Source organism: Macaca nemestrina, chromosome 6 (assembly GCF_043159975.1).
Source record: "Macaca nemestrina isolate mMacNem1 chromosome 6, mMacNem.hap1, whole genome shotgun sequence".
Taxonomy (NCBI): domain Eukaryota; kingdom Metazoa; phylum Chordata; class Mammalia; order Primates; family Cercopithecidae; genus Macaca; species Macaca nemestrina.
In genome coordinates, this window is record NC_092130.1 from 66,942,967 (window position 1) to 66,966,932 (window position 23,966).

The 23,966-nt window shown below is 41.1% G+C and overlaps 1 protein-coding gene and 1 long non-coding RNA gene across 5 annotated transcripts in view; one reads left to right on the top strand and one right to left on the bottom strand.

Moving 5' to 3' along the window:
• The window catches only part of LOC105499974 (MCC regulator of WNT signaling pathway), a 480,351-nt gene that overhangs the window by 25,394 nt on the left and 430,991 nt on the right, over nt 1-23,966 (top strand). The window lies entirely within an intron of this gene.
• On the bottom strand, nt 820-23,877 carry LOC105499971 (uncharacterized). 4 transcript variants are annotated; one of them, XR_011624778.1, is made up of 5 exons: nt 23,740-23,876; nt 22,454-22,521; nt 5,395-5,526; nt 1,760-2,015; nt 820-1,565 (listed from the first exon to the last, which is right to left on the bottom strand). It is a non-coding gene; the product is annotated as an uncharacterized lncRNA (long non-coding RNA). The 4 variants fall into 4 exon arrangements; XR_011624775.1 differs by having other exon boundaries at nt 1,746-2,015; XR_011624776.1 differs by having other exon boundaries at nt 1,746-2,015; nt 5,351-5,526.

Below are 23,966 nucleotides of genomic sequence, written 5' to 3' on the forward strand. Positions count from 1 at the left end.
GAGTAGCTGAGACTACAGGTGTGCACCGCTATGCCTGACTGATTTTTAAAAACTGTTTTAGAGATGGGATCTCACTATTTTGCCCAGGCTGGTCTCAAACTCCTGGCCTCAAGCCATCTTCCTGCCTCAGCCTCCTGAGTTGAAAAATGCATTTTTAAGAGTGCTTGGCTTATAGTAATTAATGCAAATATTTCTAAATAAAATACATGTGATAAAGTGCCACAAACCAGTACTTCTCAAACTTTGATGTGCAGCTAAAGTCATTGGGGGACTTTGTTAAATTGCAGATTCAGATTCTGCAGTTCTGTTGTGGGGCCTGAGGTTCTACGTTTCTGACAAACGGTCAGGTGTTGCCGATGCTGCGGGTCCATGGGCCACACTTTAGCAGTAACCAAATATAAGGCAACAAGCTACAACTGTCTCAGAGTCTCTGCTCAAACATGACAGACTGCATTTATAAGGAGCCAGGGCTTCAATATGATGCTCTCTTTTGAACTCTTTGAGCATCTTTTGATGCTCTATGAGCACAAGGCACACAGCGTATAGAGTGGGGCTGTTAGGGGAGCCCCGAGCAATCTGCAGGCTCACACAGTTCCCCACAGCTTGTAATGGGGAGAAATGATTGCTGGAAGTTAGTTCTCTGACCCGCTGGGGGTGAGCTACTGACGCAGAATGTGTGTGGTGTGTGTTTGGGAAAAAAGACAAGGTAAAGAGGAGGGAGTACTGGTGTGAAACTCACAGAAGAAGATGAATTAATCCAAATATTAGTTTAATAAAAGAGCAAACAGTCACATCCAAACAGAGAGCTGCTGGGCCTCTTCCTGAGAGAAATCCCCACCCACAAGGTGCCTCAGAAGATGTGTCACATGCCTCAGGCTTCACCCTTTTTCTTGTGTCCACACATTGTCAAGATTTCCAATAGAAAGAGGGTTCCCTTCATGTACGATATTCCCCAAAGCTGCCCATGACAGTCATAAAAAGCTGGAAATGACTTCAGCTGCAAACACTTAGGAGGTTTTGGGTTTTTTATGGTTTAGGTATCGACATTGTTTATGTTTAGGTATAAACATCTGTTTTCATAGAAGGGACTCTTCTTAGGCAACCTCTTTACTTGATGTTGCTTCAGTTTATTTTCCCTTTTTCTCAGCTTTCGCTGAATGTCATGTGGATGAAGCAAGTTTCCAGCTTGATTCCTTGCCCTAGGATGTTTACTTGTCCTTTAAGTATCTATTAAATATCTGTCTAAATATCCACAGAGTACAACTAAGGTATGCACACATGTATGCATGCCTGTATGTGTGTGTGTGTGTCTGTGTTTTCCATAGTGATTCTAGGACTCCTTTTTGCAAGGGATGTCTGAGTCATCTAGTTTTATTTGAAGCATTTGTCTGCCCTTTGACATTTAAGTCAGTGATCACCTTGGAGAGCTAAAGGTAGAATGCAACGACAGAGGTTTCTGAGGTGGCATATGAATATGGCTCCTTCTGGTCCTGTCGGTCCTTCCACCAGCATTGCCACTCCACCACCAGTGAGGGAATAACAGTGTTCATAGGCAGAATAAGATTCTGTGAACACAGAATTCTGTCTTTTTCAAAAGATGTATTTTTCCAGAGTCTTCATTCATACTCTCATTCTCTCTCTCTCTCTCTTTCTCTCCCCACCTCTCTCTCCCCTCTCTTTCACACGCACACACATACACACACACACACACATATATATATATATATATATACACATCTCCTTACTCCTCCCCAGAGACCTCATCATTGCCATCATCTGTTCAGAGCATCCAGGTTCCAGCCATGGTCTTGGTTGTACCTCTTTATCTTCTTCAGTGAGCTGTCTGGGAGAGGCTGGTGTCTGGAAAGTTAGGGATGTTTGATGTGAGAATGAGGGTCCATTACTCAATAATGCTCCCACAATATCAGTTCCACTTTGCTGAGGTGAAAACCCTTTCATCTTCTGAACCTTTAGCTCTAGGTGAGTTGAAGATTCCTCTGGTCAATTGAAGGCCCCTGAAAGTGAGATCTTATTAAACAAGGTAGACCACTTTGGGTTTTGTCCTTATCTGAAGATAACCACCCCATACACAGGGCCTTAAGCACTGTTTCTGTGCGTAACCCCTCACACCTTCTTCCCAATGCCTAATTGTCTCAGCAGCTCAGGTCAGTAGCCCAGTGCTCTTGTTATGCTAGCCTATACAAGCAGCACATATCAGTCTGTTTTCGTCTTGCACACTGTTACATATTTATCCATTGTGCTTTTAAAAGAGCCCTTGTTAATTTATATCACAAATTGCATCATTTTTACATCTGGGAAGCATTATGATTTCATCCCCTCCCTGCTTCATAGATCCCTTGAGATACAGTTGGCATCCAAAATCTGAAAATCTCAAATCTGAAATGCTCCAAAATCTATGAGCACTGACATGACACTCAAATGTAGTGCACGTTGTGCACATGTACCCTAGAACTTAAAGTATATTAAAAAAAAAAAAAAAAAAAAAGTAGTGCTCATTGGCCAGGTGCAGTGGCTCATGCCTGTAATACCAGCATTTTGGGAGGCTGAGGCAGGCAGATCACGAGGTCAGGAGATCGAAACCATCCTGGCTAACACAGTGAAACCCCGTTGCTATTAAAAATACAAAAAAAAAAAAAAAAAAAAGAGCTGGGTGTGGTGGTGGGCGCCTGTAGTCCCAGCTACTCGGGCAGCTGAGGCAGGAGAATGGCGTGAACCCAGGAGGCAGAGTTTGCAGTGAGCCGAGATCACATCACTGCACTTCAGCCTGGGCAACAGAGTGAGACTCCGTCTCAAAAAAAAAAAAAAAAAAAAAAGTAGTGCTCATTAGAGCATTTTGGATTTTGGATTTTCAGATTTCGAATGTTCAACTGGTATATATAATGTAAAATGTTCAAAAATCTGAAAAAGTTCAAAATTTGAAACACTTCTGATCTCAGGCATTTTAGATAAAACATACCCAACTTAAGTCCAATAAAAGGACTTAATTTCCCCTGGTAGAGTCTGACTGTGTCGTCGCTGTGTGATCTCCTGGGTCCCACCTAAGAAGCTGACATTTCAAAGCCATTAAAATTCAGCCTATGTAACATAGCCATAAATAAGTTAGGCTTAACCTGTCCTAGCTAGTGTGCCTGGGAGTTAAGATCAGGGGCTCATGTCTCTAAGTAAGGTGGCAGGTTCAGTTTTATTTTATTTTAATTGCTATGCATTAACCTACATATGTGTCACATATATTGTGTATATCAAATATTATATAATTTAACCTTTTTAAAAGAGTAGAGTCCTGGAGTAAGGCATTAAATTCTAGTTTATTATCTTGATCAGTTTATTTACCCTTCTTCTTTATCTGCAATTCTGAAACACAAAAAGCTCTAAAATGGACAGCTTTTTCATAAGTTTGCTGCAAACTCAGCAGGTAATAAAACTTGAACTGACCAGAGTCTATTCATAGTCTTTATTCTATTTAGTATTATTGCTCACATTTGGGACTGATTATTTTTTGGTTAATTATACATGTTTGATTATTGGTATGGCCCCAAATTCCTCTGGGGCTATCATATACTGTTTAATACAACATATTGCCTTTCTAAGATACACAAATTTCTGAAATCCTAAACATATATATCCCCAAGAGATTTGGAAAAGGGCTTTGGACCTGTATGTCCCATCTCAGAGGGCTGCTGTGAGGAATCAACATGGTGGCCATCTCTTGCAAGTGCCTATCAGATAAACTGTTGGTTGTTACAGACACCTGACATTTGACCTTATTCACTAAATAAATATTTATTGAATTCCTACCGTGTGCCAAGTGCAGGTGGGGTGGTGGTGGTGATGGTGGGGGGAGGGCAGGATAAAAGATGCCACTCTTGTCTTCAGGGAGCCCTGCTCTAGTGAGGGACAGACATGAAGATGAGGAAGTATGGGCTAGCAGGCAGGTGGCCTTTCAGCCTTGGCTGACCAAGAAGGGACCCGGAGCTGGCCAGGAATGGGGCACCAGCTGAGCCAAGTGATGGGTGTGAAGAAGGGTCTGCCAAGTTGAGAATGGCCAGGAATGGGGCATCAGCTGAGCCAAGTGGGATCTCAGTACTTTTGAAAACTGCAAGAAGTTAGGTTGGACTGGATCTTTGGTGTGGTGGGAGGATGAGCAAACAGGTGGAAAGGGAGTGCATATAAAATGTTTGGTGTGTCTGGGGAGAGAGCTTGGATTTTACCCTGGAGCCTGGGGTCAGATAGCAAAGAATGAAAGTGACATCTCTGAGTGTGCATGTGCGTGAATCCTCAGCTGCAATTATTCATTTCAGGCTGTTACTATTTGTTTAATATTATTCAGTTTATGACTATGTATGCAAGCATGTACTATTTCCTCTCCCAGATGAACATTTTCTAGTACTATATTAGGTTTAACAAAATAGGCAAAATATGTTTAAAACTCCCAAGATGTGTATGTATGTTCATTGATTTTCCCCTCCATATATAATTTGATTTTTCTGCTAATAAATTTTATAGGTAATGGACTTCTTTAAATCTGTCCTTATAGAGGAAATATTAAGTACTTGCAGTTAATGCTGATGATGTGGGAACATCTTTTGAATTTATATGCTCTTCTTAGAATCTTTGTTGTTGATTCTCCTTTTGAAGTCTGTTAACATTGTTAAAATATTTAAAAGTTAATGGCCCAATTAGCCTCACTTAGTGTTTTATTATGACTGACATTTAACTAGAAAAGTGACACCTTTTCAAGGAAATCATCCATCTGCCTTGGGCTCTCAATTCTGCTACAAACTTACTAAATTCTATGAAAGCAAAAACAGGCCAGGCACCACGGCTCAAGCCTGTAATTCCAGCACTTTGGGAGGCCAAGGCGGGAGGATCACTTGAACCCAAGAGTTCTAGACCAGCCTGGGCAACAAAGTAAGACCCCATCTCTACAAAAAATATAAAAATTAGCCAGATGTGGTGGCGCATGCCTGTGGTCCCAGCTACTAAGGAGGCTGAGATGGATCACTTAAGCCCAGGAGATCAAGGCTGCATTGAGCTATGATCTTGGGATTTTTTTCAAATATTCTTTAATATACATTTATTGCTTTAATTTTTAAGTTACTTGAATACCTTTTTTAAACAACCAAACTAAACTAAGCCTCAGTGACTAAATACCAAACAGGATTTAGAGTGTCCTCTCCCTGAACCTAGTCCCTGCACCCTTACCCCAGAGAGCTTTTCCTCTGTGACTTTCTTCTTCCCATTCAGCTTAATGGGGAGACACATAAACAGCTGAGAGTCAGCTGTAAAGTCTCTTAGAAAGCAGGCATGCCTTCACAGAGGAGTGAGATACCTTTCATGGGGGTTCAAAACCAGAAAGTGAATCATGGTGCCTGCCTTTGCTGAGGGAGGTGGAGGAGGAGTCGAAGCCGTGGGTGCCGTAGCAACTGCCTGTGAAGCCCCAGTGACAGCAGCCTAGGCTGTGACACTCCAGGAGGGCTCTGGTCACTTCAAGAGATTTGTGAGAATCTGGAAAACAAAATCTTGAATTTAATTTTCATTTGTTTAAAAAAGCTGTTCTACAACATTTCTTGGTGGTAGGACTCTCTGTATATGTGCCTGTGTGTGTGTGTACGTGTTGTGGGTGTGTACAAGCTGGGGCCCAGACAAGTGGACGTGTTAGGTGAGTTAGGCATTGGAGGAGTTTCAGACCTAGAAGAATCTCAGATGTAACAATGCTTCTGTCTAAAGACAGGGTTTAATTGGATGACCACCGAACACGCATTCACGCTGGAAAACTCAGAAAGACTGCCGAGACAGTCACATAAACAATCTTCTTCCCGTGATTTCTGCTGTGAAGTGGTTCTTTGCCATTAACATTAATCAGCAAGTACCCATTATTCAGCCAGTTGTTGATACTTTGTCACTTCATACCCTGCTCTTAAAGTTCTTATTGAGAACATTTGCATTAGGCTAATTATTAAGGCTGATTATTAAGTCAAATTAACAATAATTATATACAAGCCTAAGTTAATCTCTTCCTTTCAAATAAAGGACACATAAAGGCAAAGTAGCAGTGGTGCCAGCATCACTGAGACCAAATGGGGAACTAACATCCTGCACCTGTGCATGTGCCTGGAATGAAATAATAATCTTAGACTTAAACATTAAAGAATTACTGGAATAGTGGCTTGTCACTGATCTTTCTGAGTTCCAACTATGCCCTTCTGGTGTGATATTAATAGATTGTCTGCAAATATAGTGTCTTAGTCTGTTCAGGCTGCTATAACAAAATACCATAAACCAGGTAGCTTATAAAACACAGAAATTTGTCACAGTTCTGGTTGCCAAGAAGCCCATGATCAAGAGGTGGACAGATTCAGTCTCTGGTAAGTGCCTGCTTCCTGGTTCATAGATGGCTCGCTGTCTTTAACTCTCTTCATATGGTAGAAGGGCAAGGCAGCTCTCTGGGGCCTCCTTTATAAGGGCACTAATCCCATTTGTGAGGGCTCTACCCTCGTGACCTCATCACCTCCCAAAGGTCTCACCTTCTAATACCATAACATTGGTGATTAAGTTTTAACATATGAATTTGTGGGGGACACAAACACTCAGACCATAGCATATAGCTGCCCACAATTCTTCCCATTCCTATATATGCTTGTGGCTTCCTTGTCTAGAAAGTAAATCTATTTCCTCCCCCTGGAATCTGGTTGGCTATGTGGCCTGCCTTGATCAACAGAAGGCAGTGGAAGTGATGGTGTGTGACTTCTAGGCCTGAGGCTTCAGTGGCCTGGAAGTTTCCATTTGTACCCTCTTGGAAGTCCCAGTCGTATTAAGTCTAGGCTATCCTGCTAGAGAGATCATGAGGAAAAAGCTCTTGGAGGATTGGCGGGACATGTGGAGGGGAACTGAAGTGCCCTGGCCCACAGCCAGCGCCTACAGCCAAACATGAGGATGAAGCCATCTTGAACATTCCAGCCTCAGGCAGGCTCCTAGTTGGACATGATGTAGAGCAAAAAGACTGCTCAGCTAACCCAGCCAACCCACAGAATCATGATTAGTTAAACACATTGATTTTTTAAGCCACCAAATTTTAGAGTGGTTTGTTACACAGCAGTACATAGTTGAAAAACTTGGTGTGTGGCTTGGGCAAGTGATGTGATTATTCCAAGCCTCAGTCCTCCCTCCCTCCCTCCCTCCCTCCCTCCCTCCCTCCCTCCCTCCCTCTCTCTCTCTCTTTCTTTCTTTCTTTCCTCTCTCTCTCTTTCTTTCCCTCCCTCCCTCCCTCCCTCCCTCCCTCCCTCCCTCCCTTCCTTCCTTCCTTCCTTCCTTCCTTCCTTCCTTCCTTCCTTCCTTCCTTCCTTCCTTTCTGTCTTTCTGTCTTTTTTTTTTTTGACACAGAGTTTTGCTCTTGTTTCCAGACTGGAGTGCAAAGGCACAACCTCCACCTCCTGGGTTCAAGCGATTCTCCTGCCTCAGCCTCCCGAGTATCGGGGATTACAGGCATGTGCCACCATGCCTGGCTAATTTTGTATTTTTAGTTGGTCAGGCTGGTCTTGAACTCTCGACCTCAGGTGATCCGCCCGCCTCAGCCTCCCAAAGTGCTGGGATTACAGGCATGAGTCACTGTGCCCAGCCTCAATTTTCTTAATCCATGAAGTGGAGATGATACAAAAGATGCTTGCCTCTCAGGGTTGTCATGGTGACCAGTACGATAATAAAAACAAATGGTCTGGATAAACTGTAGACTTAATTTAAAATGCTAGTTGCTAAATCGTTATTCTTTCTTCATCTCCTCCTAAAAGATCCCTTGCTTTACCTGAGGGCCTTTTGCTGTGGTACAGAGTGAGGGAAGGCTTTCTAGTGTAGTGGGCTTCATCTCAGGAGTGTGAAGAAGTAGTGAAAATGTGTACTGGGATAAAGTATCTCATAGGTGTGGTTGGCAGTATGCCACCAGCTAGGGGTTCTTATTTTACTTCCTGAATTCTGCTTACAGAGACCAAACTGAGTTACAGCCTAGAGCAGTGTAGAAAAGAAAAAAATATGCAATTGTGGAAAAGGAAAGATGCATTGGAATAAAAGAAGCAGAAATGATGTGGGTCAGAGAGAGAATGAGGGGGAAAAAAGAAAAGGCGGGTAGGGGCTGTCTTCAGAAAGGATGAATTACAACCTACAAGGCCCTTCTGCTAATTCATTTTGATAATAAAATGAAGGCTAAGAGACCTCTTCCAGAATAGAAAGGTATAAATGCTTTGTAATAGCATGTCAAGAAGTTGCCTTCTGTAGACTTTACTGAAGATGCTGATAGTGCATTAACAGAACTGTTCCCTCTTGCGAATGACACTTTCTCAGCACGTATGTACATGTGTACCATGGAAGAGGCAGTTTGCACGGAACATGATTTAAAATGCTTATGAAAAGAAATCCAAAATCAGCTCTAAAGAGGGAAGTGGAAATTCTGAACTACCTCACAAGCATTTCTTCATGTAGCATATGCTGTGAGAACATCTGTTACATAGCTTCAAAAGCATGCTGGGTCCCATAAGGGTCATGATAAGCAAATGGTCCTGGCCAAAATGTTTTATCTCCTGGGGCTTGCACACATTTCTATTCATGATTCTGCCAGGTTTGGGGGGCATCACATCAGTCAAAGGCAGCTATATTTGCCAAAGAACTACCTCAAGCTGCCAGGTCCCCACTAAGGCGAGGCCCATAGCTAACTCCATAGCAGCTGATGGAGTTCACTTTTGTCCCCCCAGAGATTATTCTGCAGCCTGAGTCTTTCTGAGGCTTCTCAGGTTCCTCAAGACCATTCTCTAGGCTTAAATTAATAAACTAATTCAAGGTAAGGTGCTAATAACAAGGTAACATTTAGTGTTATTTCTCCCCAATTCAATTTCTTCTTTTAACTGTGAACTTCTACCCTAACTCCAGGAGAGAGTCTAATGAAACAATTTCATTCTGAGAAACTTAGGGGAGTCTGTACATAAGGAGAGACCCTTCCAATGTCCATAAACTGTTATCTTTAAAATTCAGTGAATTATTTGCTGTGTAAAATACACTGCAAATTGTACATTGTGCAATTGTGCAAATTATACATAATTGAACATGTGTTCTCTTTATAAAGGAAAAAGTAAACATTTTAAAACAGAAAAAATCATACTCCAAACGCAGCTGTGTACTTCACCTACATAGGACTATAAATTTGAAGAAGAGTTTCTGATCTGGCAATATACATTCTTTAAAAATGGTCATTTATTTGTCATGATTTGAAGAAACTGCTAAGATCAGTTTAGACAAATGTGCCCAAAGAGATAAATTCATGACTATTTTTTGTCCTCCTCCACTTCCCAAACCCACATGTAGACTGTCTTGGGACATAACAGCTATAACACATGGGCAGTTTTACCTCTGAGCCTCTTCCACAACTGCTCTTTTCCTGTTCCACTCTACTCTGCCCTACTTCCCTCAAAAAAGAAGTAAATAATTTTAAATAAACTGACTCTCAATCCCTTTGCGTTTAGATAAGACCTCACAGAAATCATCACAGGAAGGTGGGTACCTGGCCTCCGCTGAGGCAGCACACAGCTAGTGTCTGGCTGAGAGTACACGCTTGGGGTAATGTCAGATGAATGAATGAATGAATGAATGTGCCATTTCTCAGCTCCCAGTTATAGTGTTAAATTCCTTGCATCACCATATTGGTCTCATTTTATTCTTGTTCTTTCTTCCTTTCCCCAACCACCTTTTCTGCTTTTCATATATACAAGAAGACCTTTATTAGAACATTCTTCAACCTTATCTTTCCGAGGGTAATTTCTTTCTTTTAGCTTTCCTGATAGGTTCTGGTCTCCAGTTTTCTAAATTAGTTGTTTTTCTTTCACTTAAATCCCTAGTGCTGAAGAATATCAAATTGGCTTCCAGTTAGGATCTTCCCTGACCCAAGGGTATTTGCATTATTGATTAGTTCATGAGCCATTTGTGCTATTCTATTCCCAGTAATGAGGCAAGCTGGCCCTCTATAGGATTTTCCCAATCACCAGTAGAGACTGGATAGACATTGATGACTGACTGAAGGTTAATAGTAAATTGGAGCACCCGACAATGTTAACTTTTACCTGATTTGTGCAATATATAATACACAAAATGGATTAAAAATTTAATCCACATTGCAAGCCTTCTTTACTGAGAGGAATAAATAAAATACGAGATTGAAAAGGTCAGAATCAAATGTTATTCCTCCATTTATGTAGCTGCCTTGGAAACGTCTTGAAAGATTTTCCCTCCTTGTTTTTAGGCACCTTCTTCTTCCCCATTAGCCTTGAAATCTAAGGACTTCATAGTAATGGTGTTTTAAGGTGATGATTTTGTAATTCCAGGAAAAAATATTAGAGAAGAAAATCTTAAGGTATAAAAACAGAGTACTTATTCCTACGATCGAGGCAAACACTAAAGTTTAAAGAAACTGGAGTGTGTATTTGTCACAACCGAAGGCAGTGCATCAAATCTGAAAAACGAAAAACTTCAGGGATCATTGGTGTCTGCAGCTGTCATTCTGTGACAGAAAGGCTTGTCAGCTTGGGGAATCTTTTATTAATTCCTTTTCACTTAAGGTCATTATGGCCTTTCTTTGCTATTTAGACTGTATTCTTGTGTCTGGCTTTACTTAAGTTTAATATTTAAACAAAGTGTTTACCCTGGAAAGATTTTTCTGATGTGAAGCCAGTTGTGTCTGGAAGCATGATATTTTCAGAATTTATGCACGCTAAACCAGACTCATAGCTCTTCTACATATGTTCTTCCTTCAAAGGTTATGCACCAGAAAGGAGAAGAATGGAGAGGCAAAGACTGATTGACCCCACTCATGGTGCCTGCCCATCCTGTGGATCCTCCATCTTTTGAAAAAGAGCTCTGAATCTTGTCATACTTAAAAACTTTTGGAATCTAAAAGTAGGCATATGACAGAAAAATGCTATTGTGAGATTTAATGTGCGTTCTGTGTTTTTATTTATAGTGATGGTTTATCCACTTTTCAACACTGTTGTTTCCAAGGTAGTTCTCAGTTTTCTTTCCCTTCTCCTATTCCCTTTTTCCAGTCCCTCTGCACCTCTCCCCAGATAGAGGCCAGATTCAAGCCCATAGGTCTCCTGAGAAGGTCAGCAAAGCCACAGCTATTTTGCTGGCTTGCTTCCAGTGACTGCCCAGGAATGAGGCAGCTGGACCTTTGTCTCAAAATGCTCTCCCTTGGTGGGCCGCCCTGTGGCAGTTCCAGACACTGCTGGACTTTTGGCATCAATGCAGAGGCCCGATGTGTTGAACAGTCTAAGAGGCAGCATCTTCATCTTTGAGCATCAGAGATGGAGAGAGAGAATGTAGGGAGGACGTGTTTATTTGAATTTTAGCCAATTTATTAGTATCTCAAGTTAAAAAAAAATTACATATCTTTTTAAAAAATCCTTAGGGAATGAGCCAACTATAAGAGAACATTAAAATGTAATCATATGGAACATGTGTTCTTCCTCATCTGTCAAAGGACGTGGTCAGACTAGATGATTTCTAAGACCTTTTCCAGTTCTAATTTCAGCTGTAGAAAAAGCATAGTGGGATCACTGTATAGGGGGAGATTCTTCCAGTATCCATAAATTTATATCTTAAAAAAATTCAGTAAATTATTTGCAGCATATTTTTCAAATTGTAGATAACAAGCATGTGTTCTTTTTATAAAGGAAAAAGTAAACATTTTAAAATTGAAAAAATTTATACTCCAAATGCAGCCATATGCTTCACCTAAATGTGAGGCCACCCACCCCTTCCTACCCAAAAAAAGGTGTTTTCTTTGTCTCATGCAGGACTATAAATTTGAAAAAGAGTTTCTAATCTGGCAATACACATACTTTGAAAATCATCATTTTATTTGTTTCTCATGATTTGGAGATATTGCTAAGATCAGTTTAGACAAAGGTGCCCAGAGAGATAAATTCATGCCTATTTTTCATCCAACTCTACCTCCCAAACCCACATGTACACAGATACCTGCGAACCCTCAGGGAGAAAGGGTCAATCAGACATGAGGAAAGGAAGACGAGGGCAGGGTTGGACCAGTTACTAGAAATGATCTTATTTTTTCAATAATTTTAACTTTTATTTTAGATTCAGAGGGTACATGTGCAGGTTTGTTACCTGGATGTATTGTGTGATACTGAGGTTTGGGGTATGATTGATATTGTTACCCAGGTAGTGAGCATAGTACTCAATAGTTAGTTTTTCAACCCATGCCCTCTCCCTCCCTCCCTGCCAGTAGTCCCCAGTGTCTATTGTTGCCACCTTTATGTCCGTGAGTACCCTATGTTTAGCTCCACTTATAAGTGAGAACATGTGACAGGTAATGGGATTGCTGGTTCTATTTTTAGTACTTTCAGGAGTCTCCAAACTGCTTTCCACAGTGGCTGAACAGTGCATAAGCATCCCCTTTTCTCTACAGCCTCACCAGCATGTGTCATTTTTTGACTTTTTAATAATAACCATTCTGACTGGTGTGAGATGGTGTCTCATTGAGGTTTTGATTTGCATTTCTCTGATGATTAGCGATGTTGAGCATTTTTTTCATGTTTATCAGCAACTTATATGTCTTCTTTTGAGAAAAGTCTGTTCATGTCTTTTGCTCACTTTTTAATGGGGTTATATATTTTTTGCTTGTTGATTTAAGTTCCTTATAGATCCTGTGCATTAGACTGTCAGATGCATAGTTTACAGATATTGCCCATTCTATAGGTTGTCTCTTTACTCTGTTGAAAGTTTCTTTTGCTGCGCAAAAGCTCTTTAGTTTAATTATGTCCTACTTGTCAATTTTTTTGTTGCAATTGCTATTGAGAACTTAGTTGTAAGTTATTTCCCAAGGCCAGTGTTCAGAATGGTGTTGCCTAAGTTTTCTTCTAAGATTCTATTCTTATAGTTTGAGGTTTTACATTTAAATCTATAATCCATCTTGAGTTAATTTTTATATATGGTGAAAGGTAGGAGTTCAGTTTCATTCTTCTGCATATGGCTAGCTAGCTATCCCAGCACCATTTATTGAATAATCATTTCCTCTTGATTATTTTTGTCAACTTTGTCAAAAATTAGATGGCTGTTGATGTGCAGCTTTATTTTGGGGTTATGTTTTATTGGTCTGTGTTTCTGTTTTTGTACCAATACCATGCTGTTGTGGTTACTGTAGCCTTATAACATAGTTTGAAGTCAGATAATGTGATGCCTCTAGCGTTATTTTTGCTTAGGAATGCTTTGGCTATGTGGGGTCTTTTTTCATTCTATATGAGTATTAGAATAGTTTTTTTCTAATTCTATGAAAATGACGTTGATAGTTTGATGTTTGATAGGAATAGCATTGACTCTGTAGACTGCTTTGGGCTTTATGGCCATTTTAATAATACTGATTTTTCCAATCCATGAGCATGGAATATTTTTCCCTTTGTGTCACCTATGATTTCTTTCAGCAGTGTTTTATAGTGCTCCTTGTAGAGATCTTTCATCTCCTTGGTTAGATGTATTCCTATTTTATTTTTTGTGTGGCTACTATAAATGGGATTGTGTTCTTGATTTGACTCTTAGCTTGAACGTTATTAGTGTATAAAAATGCTACTGATTTTTGTATTAATACATTGATTTTTGTAGTCTGAAACTTTCACTGAAATTGTTTATCAGTTCTGGGAACCTTTTGATGGTGTCTTTAGGATTCTTTATGTATAGAATCATATTGTCAGCAAAGAGAGATAGTTTGACTTCTTCTTTTCCTATCTGGATTCCTTTTACTTATTTCTCTTGTCTGATTGCTGTCCCTAGGACTTCTGAAATTTTAAGTATATGATGTTCCCAAACATCCCTAGACCTGGTGCCCTCAACCCAATTCAGAAATCAAACAAAGAAGGGTACTTCAGCCTTCTTGGAAACTGAGGATCAAAGTGAGACCATGACCATACTCCAAGGTGGAGAGAATTAAAGTGTCTGGGCTGTATCTGGGTTACTGGTTTGTGAGCATTAATGGATATTGTTTTTAAGAGACTGCATTGTGTCAGATAAATATAAAGCTCTGCCCTTTACTAGCTCTCCCCTTGGATAAGTTACTTAAATGCACTGAGCCTCACTTTTCTCATCTAGAGGAATACTTCCTTTATAGGGTTATTGTGGGAATAAATGATATGGAACAGTAGTAAAGCCCACTTTTAAATTACTATTGTTGTTGTTGTTATCGTCATCAGGTCATTGGCCCAGAAACTGATGCAAGGCCTTCAATATAGAGAATTGTAATACTAAATGAACCATTAAACTAAAGGAGCTATAATAATTGATGAACAATAGAAGCCTTTTCTGTTAGCATAAATAACAGAGCCAGGAGCCAGTAGCAACGATAAGAAAAGGAAATAGATGGCCTTTGAGTCCTAGTAATGAAACTAAGCATTGGTTTGAAGGCCAAATACCATGTAGATGGCTATCTACCCTTCCCTTAATTGTTCTCAAGGCTATATAGTTTAGATGTGGAAACAAGATTAGACATGTGGATATGTATAGTTCAGAAGGAAATAAGACTAGAACATGTAGACCCCAGATTTAACACTTTTTTTCCTTCAAAGAAACTCAATCCAGTAACTTGAAGGACATCTAAGGAGGATCCATTTAGAACCTACAACGATAGATGTAGTAATCCCAATCTCTATCTTTCACCCTATAGCTACTACAGTATCTGTCTCTTCTCATCCCTTACTTTGATCTCTCAACTAAAACTTTTTGCAGGCTGTCAGACTCTTTGGTTCCTTCTTCCCCTTCTTTCCAGGAATGGGCAAACTATGACCTGCCAGTTAAAATTGACCTGTAACCTATTTTTTACCATCCAGATGTAAAAATGGTTTTCATATTTTAAAAATGCCATACAGGCCAGGCACAGTAACTCACACCTGTAATCTCAGCACTTTGGAGGCCAAGGTGGACAGATCACCTGAGATCAGGAGTTCGAGACCAGCCTGGCCAACTTGGCGAAACCCCATCTCTACTACACCCACACCCACACACACACACACACACACACACACAGTAGCTGAGCATGGTGGTGGGCACCTGTAATCCCAACTACTTGTGAGGCTGAGGCTCGAGAATTGCTTGAACCCAGGAGGTGGAGGTTGCAGTAAGCCGAGATCATGCCACTGCACTCCAGCCTGGGCGACAGAACAAGACTCTGTCTCAATACCTGGGATGCAAGACTAGTTCAAAATATGCAAATCAATAAATGTAATCCATTACATAAACACAACCAATGACAAAAACCACATGATTATCTCAATAGATGAGAAAAGGCCTTCAATAAAATTCAACAACCCTTCATGCTAAAAACTCTCAATAAACTAGGTATCAATGGAATGTATCTCAAAATAATAAGAGCTATTTATGACAAACCCACAGCCAATATCATACCAAATAGGCAAAAACTGGAAGCATTCCCTTTGAAAACCGGCACAAGACAAGGATGCCCTCTCTCACCACTCCTGTTCAACATAGTGTTGGAAGTTCTGGCCAGAGCAATCAAGCAAGAGAAAGAAATAAAGAGTATTCAAATAGGAAAAGAAGAAGTCAAATTGTCTTTGTTTGCAGATGACACGATTGTATATTTAGAAAACCCCATCATCTCAGCCAAAAATCTCCTTAAGCTGATAAGCAACTTCAGCAAAGTCTCAGGATACAAAATCAATGTGCAAAAATCACACGCATTTCTATACACCATTAACAGACAAACAGCCAAATCAAGAGTGAAATCCCATTCACAACTGCTACTAAGAGAATAGAATACCTAGGAATCCAACTTACAAGGAATGTGAAGGACCTCTTCAAGGAAAACTACAAACTTCTGCTCAAGGAAATAAGAGAGGACACAAACAAATGGAAAAACATTCCATGCTCATGGATAGGAAGAATCAATGTCATGAAAATGGCCATACTGCCCAAAGTAATTTATAGATTCAGTGCCATCCTCCTCAAGCTACCATTGACTTTCTTCACAGAATTGGAAAAAACTAAACTTCATATGGAACCAAAAAAGACCTCTCATAGCCAAGACAATCCTAAGCAAAAAGAACAAACCCGGAGGCATCATGCAACCTGACTTCAAACTATACTACAAGGCTACAGTAACAAAAACAGCATGGTACTGGTAACAAAACAGATATATAGACCAATGGAACAGAACAGACACCTCAGAAATAACATCACACATCTACAACTATCTGATCTTTGACAAACCTGACACAAACAATGGGGAAGGATTCCTATTTGATAAATGGTGCTGGGAAAACTGGCTAGCCATATGCAGAAAATTGAAACTGGACCCTTTCCTTACACCTTATGCAAAAGTTAACTGAAGATGGATTAAAGACCTAAATGTAAGACCTAAAACCATAAAAACCCTAGAAGAAAACTTAGGCAATACCACCAGGACATAGGCATGGGCAAAGACTTCATGTCTAAAACACCAAAAGCAATGGCAACAAAAGCCAAAATTGATAAGTGGGATCTAGTTAAACTAAAGAGCTTCTGCACAGCAAAAGAAAGTATCATCAGAGTGAACAGGCAACCTGCAGAACGGGAGAAAGTTTTTGCAATCTGCCCATCTGACAAAGGGCTAATATCCAGAATCTACAAAGAATTTAAATAAATTTACAAGAAAAAACAACCCCATCAAAAAGTAGGTGGAGTATATGAACAGACACTTCTCAAAAGAAGACATTTATGCAGCCAACAAACATATGAAAAAATGCTCATCATCACTGGTCACCAGAGAAATGCAAATCAAAACCACAATGAGTTACCATCTCACACCAGTTAGAATGGGAATCATTAAAAAGTCAGGAAACCACATCTGCTGGAGAGGATGTGGAGAAATAGGAACGCTTTTACACTGTTGGTGGGAGTGTAAATTAGTTCAACCATTGTGGAAGACAGTGCAGTGATTCCTCAAGGATCTAGAACTAGAAATACCATTTGACCCAGCAATTCCATTAATGGGTATATACCCAAAAGATTATAAATCATTCTGTAAAGACACATGCACATGTATGTTTATTGCAGCACTATTCAAAATAGCAAAGACTTGGAACCAATCCAAATGTCCATTATTGATAGACTGAATAAAGAAAATGTGGCACCATGGAATACTATGCAGCCATAAGAAAGGATGAGTTCATGTCCTTTGCAGAGACATGGATGAAGCTGGAAACCATCATTCTCAGCAAACTAACCCAAGAACAGAAAACCAAGCTCCACATGTTCTTACTCATAAATGGGAGTTGAACACTGAGAACACATGGACACAGGGAGGGGAACATCACACACCATGGCCTGTTGGTGGGAGGGGGTTAAGGGAGGGATAGTATTAGGAGAAATACCTAATGTAGGTGACGGATTGGGGGTGCAGCAAACCACCCTGGCACATGTAACAAAACTGCACGTTCCACACATGTACCCCAGAATTTAAAGTGTGATAAAAAAAAGTGCTGTACAAAACAAAAAAGAATAAGTGATAGAGACCACATGAGGCCCTCAGAACCTAAAATATTTATTTCCTAGCTCTTTATAGAAAATGTTTTCCAGCCCCAGTTTTACACCATTCTCTATAAATAGAACTTGTTTTTTAGTTTTGTTTCTTTCTTTTTTTTTTTTTTTTTGATACAGAGTCTTGTTCTGTTGCCCAGGCTAGAGTGCAGTGGCGCCATCTCGGCTCACTGTAACCTCCGCCTCCTGGGTTCGAGAGATTCTCCTGTCTCAGCCTCCTGAGTAGCTGGGATTACAGGCACTTGCCACCACACCTGGCTAATTTTTGTATTTTTAGAAGAGACAGGGTTTCACCATGTTGGCCAGGCTGGTCTCAAACTCATGACCTCAAGTGATCTGCCCACCTCGGCCTCCCAAAGTGTTGGGATTACAGGTGTTAGCCACCACACCTTGCCAGAACTTGTTTTTTTCTAATTCTGCATCTGTCTTTCCTATTTATTTATCTTCCCTATTAACCTAATCTGCAAATACGCAGTGAGTATAGGGAGTAGAAAGGAGGAGAAAATGCTATGAACACATACACATTAATGATTGTCCCTGTCACACTATAATTCCAGTAGTAATATAAAAAGTCAGGTGGATCTTTCATTATCAGCCATAGTAATTATATGCATTGTTAAACTTCTGATATCATCCCTGATTTCTTTCTTTTTCTTCTCTTTTTACTGTTCCTTCTTCCTCCTCTTCTTTCTTTATTTGCCAACAGATCTACTGAAAATGAGTTTCTTACCTGTTCCCTTAAAGGATATAGACATCATTCTTTCTACTTTTGTTTTTCTTTCTCACCCTTTGTTTTTTCTCTCCCCCCTTATTCCTTCCCTGTCTTCTTTCTCTCCTCCTCCACCTCCCTCTTTCTCCTTCCATTTCTTTACTTTCTCATTTTTTTTCTTTTCTTCAAATAAGTATCTATTGAGTACCTATGGAGCATTGTGCATTGTGAATCCAAAGACCAGTAAGATGCAGCATTTGCCATGGAAACATTTGGTTGGAATTAGATGAAATACACTATAGAGTGGTGTGTCCATGACAAAATGAAATCAAAGTGTTGTGAATCTGCCTGGGGGTGGGTGGAGGGTGTAGCTGAAGTAGAGTATCTGAGGGAGCCAGGAGGCAGTAGCAGGATCCAGATGATAAAGGGCCTCAGATTCTGAAGGAACTTCTACTTTTTTCTAAGGGCCATGAGAGTCTACTTAAGAATTTCAAGCAGGAGAATAAAATATCCTGATTGATCTTTAATAAGGAGCACTGGGCTGCAATGAGGAGAAATGCCAGACTGGAAGTAGAGAGACCAGTAAGGGCACTATCATAGCAACTGTGTGAGAAGAGATGAGGGTATGCACTAAGGCAGCAATGATAGCTCAGATGTAATAAAATGACCACTAATATATCAAGCACAGTGGCTCAAGCCTATAATCCTAATACTTTGGGAGGCTGAGGTGGGAGAATCCCTTGAGGCCAGGAGGTTGAGGCTACAGTGAGGTATGGTTGTGCCACTGCACTCCAGTGTGGGCAACAGAGCAAAACTCTGTCTGTAAAAATAAAATGACCATTAATAATAATAATAAAAGCCAACACTTGCTAAGTAGCCACTGTGTGCTAGCCTTTTGCTAAGTATTATATATCATTATATTTTTGGATCCTTACAATAATCCCATGAGCTAGAAACTATTATAGTCCCTATTTTACAAATGTATGTACTGAGGCTCAAAGAGATTGAATCAGTTATTAACCATCACAACCTAAGATTAACTGCCACAGGCTAGGATTTTGCCTCCTCATCTATCTTCAGTGACATGAGTCTCTAGCAGAAAACTTATGACTGGCCATTGGATTTTGCTTCCTAATGCTTCCAGTTGTGAGGTAGGCCAGAACACTGAGAGACCTTCTGAGGGTACCTACCATGTTATATTCATCTCTATCCTTTCCAAGGCATTTGTCATCTAATAAAGGTTTGTTCTTGGCCATATTCATTCATTTATCTGTGTTTTGTTCAAATGCCATTTCCCTTTCCTATATCACCTATGTACGCCTACCTTTGTTTCAAGGCCTTGTGTGTCTCATCACCTCCGTGAAACCCTCCAATTTTCGTTTGTGAGCCACTTGAAATGCACTCAGCATGCCTCCACACCCAGATCTAGGACTTGACTGACACTTCACCCTGAGCCTGCCTTTTACCACTAGGCTTGCTCCCCGACGCTCCAGCTTTGGCCGGCCTAACTGATCAGCAACCTGGGCTCCTTATACCTTTTCCAGATTAAACCATGGAAACATTTCTGTCTGATCTCTTAGAATTTTTAACCTGGTTTTCAAATTTTGTTTCCTTAGCTCAGACTTTGACCCTGCATTGTTATGTTCCTGGTGTCCTTTGGTTTTAGGAACTGTGCTTTTAGAAGACACTGCCTCCACACCCTATCCTGGGTCACCTCCCAGCCAGGGGATCCTGCCCAAGGAAGCTCTAACACCTTTCTGGGCAACCCCAGCCCTCTGATTTTTTTCTCTCCCATAAGCTTAGGCAATTTACTGCAAAATAAGTACTTTAAAAAATCTATCTAAGTTTAATATTTTATATATTATGACATTCATATCTATATTCTAGTGGTTTCATCAACTAAATGAAAAATTTTTAGAAGATGAGGCCGTATCATAGTGTTTTTAGCTTCCCTATAGTGCTTAATAGTGTTAAGAAAAGTATTTAACAGATACTAGAAAATTGTTTACAGGATCCCTTCTGGGATATTCTAAGGTATAATCTATGTTATACTGAATATTATTTTTTACATAACTTGGACCCAATGGAGTAGAATGCCTCTGCTTTAGACCATTATGATGTCATAAGAGGTAATATACCAGGAATCACCATGTCTAATCCTCACAATCACTGTAAAGTGCATACCTATTTTGCATACCTTTTTTCCTTATATACTTTTCCAATTGCCTCTGTAAGATAACTATGTAAATTAGATAACTTCATCTGTAAAACTTACTTTCCAAGAGTCACATTGTACTAATAAGATGTGGCCGCTGAGATTTAAAACCAGATTTATCTGCTCCATGTCTGATGCTCTTAACTACCTCACCTCCTACACCTCACCGTATGGCAGATGGAACCCTTGATAACATGTCTTTAGATATAGAATCAAAAAGTGTTAGGTGTCATTCTATAGGACCTTAACAATTTCTAGGTAAAGATCCCCCCCCATAACCCAAAAATAAGGAAAGTTAGGGGCAAGAAACACAGGTCACTTGCCTAAGGTCACAAAATGAGTTGTCAGAACCCTAGGACCAAGAATTGGCTCTCCTCTCATGCAATCTGCATTAGAAAACTGCTTTTCTTCCCAGATTCTCAGAGTTCTGCTTGCTCTGTCACTAGGTCCATAGACTGGTGATATTGACAACTTCAGCATCGATTTTAGGATGCCTTCCCAACCTATCAGATGGTATCCAAAGAGAATCCCACATGGCACTGAAGGAGCAGACCTGAGGTGTGAAGCAGAGAGCCGGAGCCCCTTACCACTCCTGCCAAAATTCCCTGTACAGCATATATTTACCTATTCACTCTACACCCAAGAGCAATCAAATCAATAAGAAAATGCCTTGGTCAGGGATTTAGAATAACTCTTCTATCTGGGATATAGATAAGGAACCTTTTGAATTTAAAGCATCTGAAGAACCAAAGACAAAAAGGGGGTGGGAGAGATGGCAGAGTAGATTTTAGAAATATATCTCAGAGAATTTTGAGCCAAAATAGATATAATTCAAGTGCAACAATATTCCTCCATGATCTCCAGGTGTTTTGTATGTCTGTGTATATGTGTGAGTGTATGTGTATCATCTGTTGCCCAGATTTTTGTAAAATGCAAATAAATATTCAATGATCCTGTCAGTTTAGGATTTTAGATACAATATTTCTACATAATCCCAAGGTAATTATCATTTTGAGTGAATACCTCATACCTCATTGTCTTTATCCTTGGAAGACATAGAACATAACAGGGGTAAGGGAGCAATGGAGGAAAATGAATTTTTTTTTCTCTTCTTTTCTTTGCTATGATCAGTCACTCAGCCAGTGTTTATGACTGTGTGTAAAGCTCTGTGCTGAGGGCAGCCAGGGGACATGCAAATGAGAAAGCCCAATTTGCAAGAAGCTGTCTTCCCTGCTCTCTCTTGCATTTGCCTCTGCTTTCTTTCCCTATTGCCTTTGTAGGATAACTCAGTAAAGAAAACAGCATTGGGTTCAAAATAAATTTTTTAGCATTTAATTACAAAGAGTAAACATAACATTGGATATTTTTCATTGTAGACAGCAATATAAATAAACTTTTTTTAAAGAGATTTCTTCTGAGCCAATATGTGATTAATGGCCCAGGACAGCCCCAGAAGATCCTGGCAACAAGTGCCCAAGGGGGTAGGGACAACTTGGTTTTACACATTTTAGGGAAGCATGAGATATCAATCAGTACATGTAAAGTATACGTGGGTTCAGTCGGAAGAGGAGGGGCAACTTGAAAGTGGGAGGTGGGCTTCCAGGTCATGTGGATTCAAAGATTTTCTGATTGGCAATTGGCTCAAAGTGTTTATCTAAAGACCTGGAATCAATAGGAGGAACTGTCTCTGGGGGCCAGGGTTCTTAGGCAGATGAAGCCTCCAGGTATCAGGCTTCAGAAAGAACACACTGTTAATGTTTCTTATCAGAATGAGTTAATTCTCTTAGTAGAAAAGACCTGGAAAGGGAAGGAGATTCTTTACAGAATGTAGATTTTCCTCACAAGAGACAGCTTTGCAGAACTATTTCAAAATATGTCAAAGAAATCTGTTTGATAGTAAAATGCTTCAGTTTCTTTCAGAGCCTGCTGTATCTTACTGCGAGAGTCTGTTGTCAGTCTTCAGGTCTCTGTGTCGATGTTACTGCTGCTCAGCTGTGCCTGAAACCTGAAGGGAGGAGGGATGATGCGGCCTACCAGACTCCCACTTCCTATCATGGCCTGAACTAGTTTTTCAGGTTAACTTTGGAGTGCCCTTGGCTGAGAGGAGTGGTCCCTTCAGATGGCTGGGGAGATCAGAATTTTATTTCTGGTTTCCAAGAGACAGCACTTGGGGTATCCCCAGCAGGAAGGAGAAGGAGGCTGTCTGGAGGAAGGAGCACCAACCACATACAAAGGACTGACAGTGGGCAGTCAGGGTTGGGGAAGAAGATGAAGGATCAGAGAAAAGGGAGAAGGGTCATAGCTGGTGGGCACTCAACCCAGCCTGAGCGACATCCAGCCCTACTAACTCACTCCTGAGGGGCCCAGGGTTCCACCTGGCTTATGTGAGGAAGAAGTGCTCACTCCCTCTAGGTGGATGAGGCCAAAGTCAAATTGAAGGCTAGGACAGTCGTGCAAATCCTTCTCCCAGACAGTGTGGCCCAGAGCAGGTGCTGGACACAGAACCAGTCATAGCAGAGGCTCCACTGCCAGCAGAAACGATGGTCGCTGTCCAGTGCTGCCCTTACTGCTTGTAATGTCCTCAGAGGAGCCGCCAGTGCTCAGGGTGGCATCCAGGCCCCACCTTCAGCCCCCAGCCCCAGATCTGCCCTGGGAGCCCAGCCAGGGCCGTGGCCGGGCAGGTCCCCAGGAGGGAGCTCACAGCCAAGAGCAGAACTCCTGCTACTTGTCTTCCCACAGAGCTGCTGTAAGAAGCCATGAAAGGCTCAGACAAGGTAAGAGATGTATAGAGAGGGGGCAGAATCCAGACATCTCAAACTGCATGACTCCAGGGCCAGGAGACTTTCTACCTTCTTGACACACCACCCTTCTTGGCCCTGCTCTGCACCCCTGAGGGTTGCCTGTGTGGACAGCGTCAAGGGCTGAAGGGGAGAAAAAGAGCTCAGGGATGGGACTTCCTCCCATCCCCTGCCAGCCTGTAGGGTCAATGAGGCTGGCTTTTTCTCCACCGAAGCCACTGCTTCTCTCAAGGTGGTCCTGTGTACACTACTCTTTCTGGGTTCCAGGGACCATTCCCACCCTTTTCCATGCAGGCCAGGGGTCTGCTACTACCTTGGGGTACCTGTGTTACCCTCAGAGTTCCCTACACTCTACTCCCACCTTTATTAATCCTCCCTTTATTAAACCCTCCTCAGATGCCCTGGCTTGCAAGAATTGGCCTCACCTCTGCACAAGCAGGCCTGGTTCTGGGTTTGGAAGCATGGGCAGACCCATGTGTCCCACACAGCCCCCTTCTACCTCAGGTCCCAGCAAGACATGAGGCCACTCTCTGCTCATCTTGTCTGCTCTAGCCTACTGGCCAACCTTCCAGGATTCCAAGTCCAAGTGCCTCAGGCCAGAGCCTCATTCCCCCAGGACACTCCTCCTTTGTGACTTCACTCACTGAAGTCA